The sequence below is a fragment of the Triticum aestivum genome, chromosome 1B (assembly GCF_018294505.1).
Source record: "Triticum aestivum cultivar Chinese Spring chromosome 1B, IWGSC CS RefSeq v2.1, whole genome shotgun sequence".
NCBI lineage: Eukaryota > Viridiplantae > Streptophyta > Magnoliopsida > Poales > Poaceae > Triticum > Triticum aestivum.
Window position 1 is genome coordinate 300,205,390 of NC_057795.1, and position 10,087 is coordinate 300,215,476.

Below are 10,087 nucleotides of genomic sequence, written 5' to 3' on the forward strand. Positions count from 1 at the left end.
TTCGCACTGCACTTCTTTTCCGCCTGCTGGGCTGAGCTGCTCCTTGTTGGCCAGCCACCGCAGGCTCGGCTTCCTGCCTCAAAGGCACCTCCTGCGGAACACCATTGGTATATGGTGATCAGAGATAAGCATGGATGGGCAATGGTATCAGGACTTCGGTCACAGTTAACTAGGAAGCTGGAGATATTCCAGGGTAGTCGGCCGTAATGGCGACCAAAGCATTATCGATGCTAAGCTGGTGGAACACCCCATCGATCAGCTCCACCATTATGTCCAGATCCTCTTCGGAGGCCGGATCGAGGGACCGTTCTGGATCCTCGGGTTGTGGAGCCGGGCTGTGTATATCCTCTACGGCCCGGCGCAGTTCCTGCGTCGAAATCACAAAATAAGACACTTAACTTTGGGAATATGGATCGGATAGACAAGTGTCCGCTTACCCAGCTTTGAGGGTTGTTCATGGAAAATCCATTCAATGGACTGGCATGGAGGAAGTCCTCCTCCTCCCCTTTATACAGGCCGGACAGGATCTTCACTAGATCGGCGACCGATCCCGGCCCCTTGCGGCCATGATGGGTGGCATCATCCTCCCCGTTGAAATCCCACATGGGGTGGCCCCTATACTAGAGCGGCTGCACCCCCCGCATGATCCATGTGGCCATGACCCCAATCATGGTCAATCCGGAATGAGCCAATAATCTTATTCGGCCCATCAGGTACAGGACGTCCCTGTCATTCTCCCGTTGAGGGCTCCGCGGACACCAACTTAGGCGTTTCTTCAGAGGAGCATTACTGAACTCCGGGAGGCTGATCCGAACTGGATCCGGTAGCGGGGCGTCTTCTATATAAAACCATTCTGAAGGCCAGTCTTCAGACGCCTTCTTCGGGGTTCCGGATAGATATCCGGTCCCGGCGATGCGCCATAGTTTGGCTCTGCCCACTTGATATATCGACCCCTCATGAGAACGGGGTACGAGGCAGAATAATCTCTTCCACAGCGCAAAATGAGCCTCGACGCCCAAGAACAGCTCGCAAAGGGCCACAAAGCCCGCGATGTGCAGAATGGAGGCAGGCGTAAGGTGGTGCAGCTGGAGGCCATAGAACTCCAAGAGCCCCCGGAGAAACGGATGTATGGGAAATCCGAGTCCTCTTATTAGATAAGGGACAAAGCATACCCGCTCTCCCTTGGAGGGATTGGGAACGCTCTCCGCCTTCTTTCCGCCCTTGTAGGTGGCGAGTCTGTCTCGCACCGGAACCATAAAGGCTGGGGGAAGAAATCCCTCGGCTTGGAGCGTCACTAACTTACTATGAGGGACTGAGCATCTCTCCCAATCTCAAAGCCGAGGGCTGGGTGCACGAGAGGAGGAGCCGCGTCGATTGTCCATGATGGAATGGATTTTTTTCAGAGGCGCTCCGATGAATACTCGCGGAAGGAGGATGGTGTGATTCGGATCTAGATCCTCGTCTCTTTTTATAGGCGGCTCATTTGCGCAGCTAGGGGGAAAGTGTAAAAATACCCTGGCTTTTCGCATTCGTTCGACACGTGGAAGATGGCCATTATTGGGCGTGGAAGCCAAGGAGCGCAGCATTTATAAGAAGCCGGACACTATTTGACAAGTACATGGAATTTGGAGAAGAACCTGCCTCGCAATGCCGAAGACAATCTACGCGCCGGACTCATCGTCATTGAAGCCTGGTTCGGGGGCTACTGAGGGAGTCCTGGACTAGGGGGTGTCCGGATAGCCGAACTATCACCGTCGGCCGGACTCCAAGACTATGAAGATACAAGATTGAAGACTCCATCCCGTGTCTGGATGGGACTTTCCTTAGCGTGGAAGGCAAGCTTGGCGATACAGATATGTAGATCTCCTACAATTGTAACCGACTCTGTGTAACCCTAGCCCTCTCCGGTGTCTATATAAACCGAAGGGTTTTAGTCCGTAGGATGAACATCAATCATACCATAGGCTAGCTTCTAGGGTTTAGCCTCCTTGATCTCGTGGTAGATCTACTCCTGTACTACCCATATCATCAATGTTAATCAAGCAGGAGTAGGGTTTTACCTCCACCGAGAGGGCCCGAACCTGGGTAAAAACATCGTGTCCCTTGTCTCCTGTTACCATCCGCCTAGACGCACAGTTCGGGACCCCCTACCCGAGATCCGCTGGTTTTGACACCGACAGCTGCCCTGGCATGGCGTTTCTCGCGCTCTGGTGGCATCCAGCATGTTCTGGGCAGCGGGCAGCTCGGCATCCATGGATTCTGCGCTCCGAGCTTGCCGACCTGACTCGCTCTTCCTCTCCCGTCGCTCTCATGTCCCTGCCCCCTCCAGAAACCTTCTCGCCGGAGCTAGATGACGTGCGCCCATGGGCAAACAGTGGTTGTTTGGCTCTGTTCATCGCCCGTGTTCTTCCTCCTCGTGCCCCTTGGCCTCCTCTGCCTCGTGAAGCTTGTCATCACTGCCTCGTCGCATTCCCGTTCCCTCCCCATGATCACTGAGCTTGCTAGATCATTGGCCGGACCCAAATGATGGCAACCGGCTCAGCCCCTCGCCCCGCGGTTATATATAGCCCTCCCTGCGACCTCCCGAGCATCCCATCGCCCTTGCCTTGCTTCTCTACCCCTCCCGAGCCCCTTCCCTGAGCCCCGGAGCCCCTCCCGCTTGTCTATCGCCGCCACGGCCCTCCTCCTGAATTCCATCGAACCGAAGCTCCTATCTTCCTTCTTCCACCTCCAGTTGACCACTCGGAGCATCCCGAGCATCCCCACCTCTTCGGCTTCTTCTTTGGTGGACCGGAGCACCAAGACCACCACTGCTCGACGCCTCTGTCCGCCGGCCTCGCAGCCACGCCTGACACAGCCTCTCCCACAGTCCATGGCCTGCATGCATGGATGCGCCTCGGCCTCCTAAGCACGCTGTTAGGCCAAGATCCGCGGGAGGGAGTCTGCATCACCGGCAAGCCTCGTCGGATTTCACTCCTCCCTCGGCCGAGCGCGTAAGCAGGAGGTGGACGACGACTAGAGGAGTAGGAGGCAACCTGCAGTTGGGGCCCACACATCAGCTGAGGGAGTCCTGGATTTGGGGATCCTCAGGTGTCTAGCCCAGAGTATGGGCCAGGTTGGATGGGCCGTACAAAATCAAGCTGAAGATTATCCATCGTGTCCGGATGGGACTTCTCAATACGTGGACGGCAAGAACAGAATCCAGAAGCTTCCTTCTCTAATAAACCGACCTTGTACAAACCCTAGACCCCTCAGTGTGTATATAAACTGGAGGGCTTAATCTGTAGAGGCTACCTTCTTCTCCATCATCAGAATTCTCATAGGCTAGACATCTAGGTTGGCTATTACGATCTCGAGGTAGATCAACTCTTGTAATCTTCATACTCCTCGAGATTACCTCCCTTAAGAGGGCCTGAATCTGGGTAAACATTGTGTACCCTGGCTTCCTGTTACTATTGATCCTTGGACGCACAACTTGGCCCCCCTACCCGAGATTTGCCGGTTTTGACACCGACATTGGTGCTTTCATTGAGAGCTCTGCCGTGGTGTTTGCAAAAAGCAATCTATGGCTCACCTAGTCGTCAACAACAATATCACTTCTGGAGGGTGCCTAGCTTTGGGGCAGACCCTCCAGTCGGTGGCTTCACCATAATGGCACGCGCGGCCGTCGAGCCACAACTCCCTCCATGGCCACCGGACACCGTCCCCACATTGGTCGTAAGTACTCCAAAAAATTGGATTCGGTAGATGTTTTGTCTTTAAACGAACTGCTAGACCGCATCTCCGCCCTGGGGATCTCAACGGACTATGATCGGATCAGGCTCAAGTCTGACCAGAGGGAAATTAATCATCCACCGATCACCCACTTCGTGGCAGTCGTTGAGGAACCGGCTAAAGACACTTCCCTTCCCATGTTGAAAACCAAGTATGTTCTGGTCCCCGAATCCCTTAAGCCGGATACTCCCCTTCGGACGGGACCTTATGCCCTCCGGACTCTGGGTCAAGTTTAGGATTGCCGGAGCCTTTGCGCTTAACCGGACCCGAACCCGTCACTTTAGAAACCATTCTGGCTCCAAACAGAGATATGGGACAGGATCCAAAATTTAATCCACCCACCAACCACAATCTATATTCTCCAAGCAACTCAGGTCCTCCAGATATATATGACCCAATGTATGTGCGGCAGTAGCCTCAGGAAGCGGTCCACTACTTTTGGGCTAGATTCCTGCTTGTTAGACTGCTTGGATGACGACGTAGTTTCATTTTTCTACCGTAACTGCACCAATGAAGGAATACTAAATGCCCTCGACCGTCGCCACATACAGAGTTTCATGGACTTATCGCAAATAGTGCAAAAGTACTATGCGATGGAAAGCACATGGAGGGCCCAGAAAACTGAGCTGGAGCCTGCTGCCTTAACGCAGTGCATGGCCCGGGCCAAACGAATACATCCTGGCGGACCACTCGACCACCAGTCTATGGGCAGGAAAAACAAACCATTCACAGGACATAGGTCCGTTCTCGACAAACTGTTGGACAAGCCCTGCCCGATCCACGCCACTCCGCACACAGTCCCAACCCATAGCCTCCGAGCATGCTGGGTACTCCGACAAGTGGCAAAAAGTGGAGAGACCATCCTCACCACAACCCTAGAGATATACTCACCAGAGAAGGACAACTTTAACATCCTAACAGTCTTCGAGACCTTTTCCTCGAACAATCAGCGCAAACGGGTGCTCCGCGACCTCGCTGAAGTCCATCAAGTTACCGCACTGAGCCTGTGGAAGGACACGACAATAACCTTTGTGGCCGAAGACGAACCAAAGGCCCTGTCAATCCGAGCACCCGCCGCCTTAGGACTAAACCCCATCGTTGATGGTTTTCAGCTTACTAAAGTGCTCATGGACGGCAACACTGGACTTAAACCTAATCTATGAGGACACGCTCGACAAAATGCAGATGGATAGATCACGCGTCGAGCAAAGCCATACCACCTTTCGAGGTATTATCCCCAGTTGAGACGCACACTGCTCGGGAAAAATTAACCTGGATGTGGTGTTCGGCACGCCTGAGAACTATAGATCCAAAGAGTTGTTCTTCCATGTGGTCCCCTTCAATAGCGGGTATCACACAATCCTCGGCCGGGACGCCTTCTCAAGCTTTCAAGCTACACCCCATTACGTGTATATCAAACTTAAAATGCCGGGTCGTAATGGAATTATCACAATCTCAAGTGACCCAGGCAAAGCCCTTCGTGCCGAAAACAAAATTGCATCCTTGACCCTCGAGGCACTATCTGAAGCCCTAGCGGCGGAGGAACTAATCAACCTACAGTCCACGGTGGATAGGGACGATGTGATCATCGACAAGAGATCCAAATCCACCTCTTTCAAGCTAGCCGAGGAAATAGTAAAATTCCAAGTGCACCCGATGGACCCTAATAAAACAACATCTATTGGAGCACAGCTGGATCGGGTAGTGGATGCCACCCTACGCACATTCCTTCGAGAGAATTGGGATATCTTTGCTTGGCACCCTTCACACTTGCCCGACTTCCCACGAAGACTAGCCGAACAAAGTGTTAACATAATCAAGGGATTTAAACCCGTGAAGCAGAAACTGCGGCGATTCTCCGAACCCAAGAGTCAAGCCATGGGAGAAGAGCTAGCTAAATTTTTAGAGGCTGGATTTATTAGGGAAATTAAACATCCGGATTGGTTAGCCAATTTGGTTATGGTACCAAAGAAGGACAAATACTGGCGCCTGTGTGTCAATTTTAAGGACCTCAACATGGTTTTCCCTAAAGACCCCTTCCCATTGCCTTGCATTGAACAAATAATTGACGTACTGCGTGGCATGACTCTTTGTGTTTCCTCGACGCTTATTTTGGATACCATCAGATTAAGATGAAGGAGTCGGACCAGGCGGCAACCACGTTCATCACCCCTTATGGTCCCTTCTGCTTCAACACTATGCCCTTCAGACTCAAAAACGCTGGGGCTACCTACCAGCATGATTCAAACTTGCTTGAAAAAGAAAATAGGCAAAATGGTCAAAGCATATGTGGACGACGTGGTCATCAAGACAGAGCACGTTGAGACACCTGTGGATGATCTTCACCTCACCTTCGACAACCTCCAAACATACGACATACAGCTTAATCCCAAAAAAATTGTCTTTGGAGTCCCGGTCGGAAAGCTCCTTGGGTTCATCATTTCCCATAGAGGAATTAAAGCAAACCCGACTAAGATCCGGGCATTGTTACAATTGGCCATACCAACAGACCTAAAGCAAGTCCAGAAGTTAGCGGGTTGCGCCGCGTCCTTAAGCTGCTTCATCTCCAAATTGGGAGAAAAAGCGCTACCACTCTACAAGCTATTACGACGCACATACAACTTCAAATGGACGGATGCTGCCATAGTCGGGCTGGAAGAGATTAAAACCCTTCTGGCAAGCAATCCAATCCTAGCTGCACCAGGTGTTGGAGAGCCCATGTTGTTATATATTTTGGCGACTAACCAAGTGGTTAGTGTTGTGCTCATCGTCAAACGAGGGGAAGAGGGACATAAATTCCCACCCAAAAACCAGTCTATTACGTATAGGAGGTCCTTACACCTTGCAAATACCGATACCCCACTACCAAGAAGATAGCCTACACAGTCTTCATGGCATCGTGTAAACTGTGACACTACTTTCAAGAGTGCTCGATCACAGTGGCATCCAAAGTACCACTCAATGACATTATCAATAACAGGGACGCCACTGGCCGCATAGCCAAATGGCCGTCGAGCTTTTACCATTCGAAATCGTATACAAGCCACGCTGGGATATTTAATCCTAGGTATTGGCCGATTTTGTCACTGAATGGACGGAAGCCGAACTCCCTAAATAGTATATCTCATACTCCAATTGGATTATGTACTTTGACGTCTCTAAAATGCTGGTCGGACTAGGGGCTAGCATCATCCTAACATCCCCCACTAGGGACATAGTCTGCTATGTACTAAAATTATGCATACAGATTCCAACAATACAGCCGAATATGAGGCGCTGCTACATGGTCTTCGCATGGCTGTCTCCATGGGTATACAACGGCTGGAGGTGCGCGGTGACTCCAACCTCGCAATTTCCCAGGTCATCGGAGATTTCGACGCAAAGGACCCAAAAATTGCGGCGTATCGAACGCCATATTAAAAATATCATCCCGGTTTGAAGGACTGGAATTTCATCCCGTCGCTCGAGAGAGCAATAAGGCGGCCGACATCCTCACTCGTATGGGCACCAAGTGCGACCCTGTGCCACCCAACACCTTCGTGTAAAGGCTCTTTAAGCCATCTGTGGTGTGGCAGGGTGAGAGCGAAGAAGGCAATACGGACCTGATCACACTCCAACCACCGAACACAATCGAGTTAACACCCTCTGATCATGAGATCATGGTGGTTATCGGCCCCTGGAACGAACCATTCCTGTCCTACCTTAACAGGCAAGAGCTCCTTGATGATTAAAACGAGGCTCGATGCATAGTTTGGCGCTCTAAAGCCTTTAAAGTACATGAGGGTGAACTGTATAAAAGAAGTACTACCGGAGTCCTTTAGAGGTGTATCTCCGAAGAAGAGGGAAAGTAGCTCTTGGCAGAAATACATGCTGGCCTCGGTGGTCATCATGCCGCGGCTCGAGCCCTCATAAGCAAGGTGTTCTGGACAGGGTTTTTCTGGCCCACGGCTCGAGCAGATGCTCAAGCCCTTGTCCAACGTTGCATGGGCTATCAGCTTTTCGCCAATCAAAGCCACATGCCTCCCACCGCATTAAGAACAATCCCCATTACTTAAAGGGGAAAGCCACAAAAAGAAATACTTGCTGGTCATGGTTGATAAATTCACTAAATGGATTGAGGCCAAACCAGTAAAAATGGCTGAGGTCAGACCAGTGATTGACTTTATATCCGGCGTAGTCCACCGCTATGGTGTCCCGCACAGTATCATCACTGATAATGGCTTTAACTCTATAGCGGATGAGGTGAAAACTTGGTGTGCTAAGTTGGGCATTAAACTCGACTATGCATCCGTATACCACCCTCAAACAAACGGCCAAGTCGAACGGGCCAATGGTCTGATCATCAGTGGTATCAATCCCAGACTACTGTGCTCTTTACGAGAATCAGACAAGCACTGGGTTTAGGAACTCGATTCCATACTTTGGGGACTCCGTACCACGCCCAATCGAACAACTGGATACACACCTTTCTTTATGGTGTACGACATAGAGACCGTATTGCCCTGCGACATTATTCATGACTCACCTAGAGTGCGCATGTACAAAGAGAAAGAAGACAAACTAGATTGGCAGGGCGACCTAGATGGACTCGAAGAGGAGCGCGACATTGCTAAGTCCCGTTCCACACTCTATCAACAACAGGCCAGGCGTTAGCAAAGCAGAGAAGTGCGGGCTAAAACATACAAAGTCGGAGAACTTGTCCTACGCCTCTCGGAGAAGAAAAACGATAAGCTCAAACCCAAATGGGAGGTCCCCTTCATCATAGTTGAAGTCCTTACTGGAGGAGCCTATCGCCTTCGCAATGTAGAGGATAATCACCTTGAGCCGAACCCATGGAATGCCGCCCGGCTCCAAAGATTTTACGCATAATTCGGCCTCCTTAGGTTGCATTTTAAACTAGGTTTTTTCTCTTTTCTCTCCCTTTTTAATTTTTTCTTTTTTCTTCTCAAATATATGTTCGGATAGACCGCATTGCTTGGGGTGCACATCCTTAAATCTATACATCCCACCATACATGGGAGCTTCTTTTAAAGAAGCATTTTATTGAAAAGCTTACAAGCTTCTTTCGTCCACAATGGTTGTTGTTTCTGCCATTTTATGCACCTCTATGACTTAAGTTTTTGCGAAGCTGGCTTGCCTTGCTCCTGTGTTTATACCCTACATTCCCGATTGTTCTGCTAGGGTGTAAAGGGATTACCTTTGCGATTGTTACAACCGGGTTATCCGGACCTGTACCTCAGATGGGTGAAGCCGAAAGCTAGCGTTCTTAAGGGAGTAATTGGTCGGCACATACACAACATACTGTTTTCGAAAAAAACAATATGAAATTGGCTACCTGTACTTCTGATATGAGCCTAGCCTAAGGAAAGGAACCCCTAATGGAACTATTTTTCTTGGAAGATGTTTCTTACGTTAAAAAGTAATATAACATAACTCCCAGACTACTTTTGTCTTTTCGAGCAATATGACCGGATTGCCTGGTTTCCAAATATACTAAATGTTTCTTAGTTAAATGTGGTATATGGAAACACGCAAACTTCTTGGTTCAGAGGTGGAAGCTGAAGGTCTGTGATGACAAAATTTCTATAAGTTTGACAGGAGATAAGTTCGGTCATAAAGTACATTGTTACATAGAATCGAGCGCCTACTCTCTTTCTACGCCATTTAGTAGACTATCTAATTTACAATCTTGTTGCAAAAATTTCGCCGCTGTCATCACTAGGTAGTATACCAAGCTTACAGGAATTTACTTCCTGTCAGGTCCTTGCGGTCCAACTTGGGCTATATGGTTTGGATCAAGTCTGGTATAGTGTGTCTTCACCGTGGCCCATGCCTCTCGTGCCCCTTCACGGCATGCGGACGTCTGATACGTCTCCAACGTATCTATAATTTTTGATTGTTCCATGCTATTATATTACCTGTTTTGGATGTTTATGGGCTTTACTTTACACTTTTATATCATTTTTGGGACTAACCTACTAACCGGAGGCCCAACCCGAATTGCTATTTTTTTGCCTATTTCAGTGTTTCGAAGAAAAGGAATATCAAACTGAGTCCAAACGGAATGAAACCTTCGGGAGCGATCTTTTTGGAACAAATGCAATCCAAGAGACTTGGACTGGACGTCAAGAAGTAGCCGAGGCGGCCACGAGGGTGCAGGGAAGGCCCCCACCCTCGTGGGCCCCTCGTGGCTCCCCTGACCAACCTCCTTCGCCTATATATATCTACGTACCCCGAAAACATCCAGGAGCACCATGAAAGCCTATTTCCACTGCCGCAATCTTCTGTACCTGTGAGATCCCATCTTGGAGCC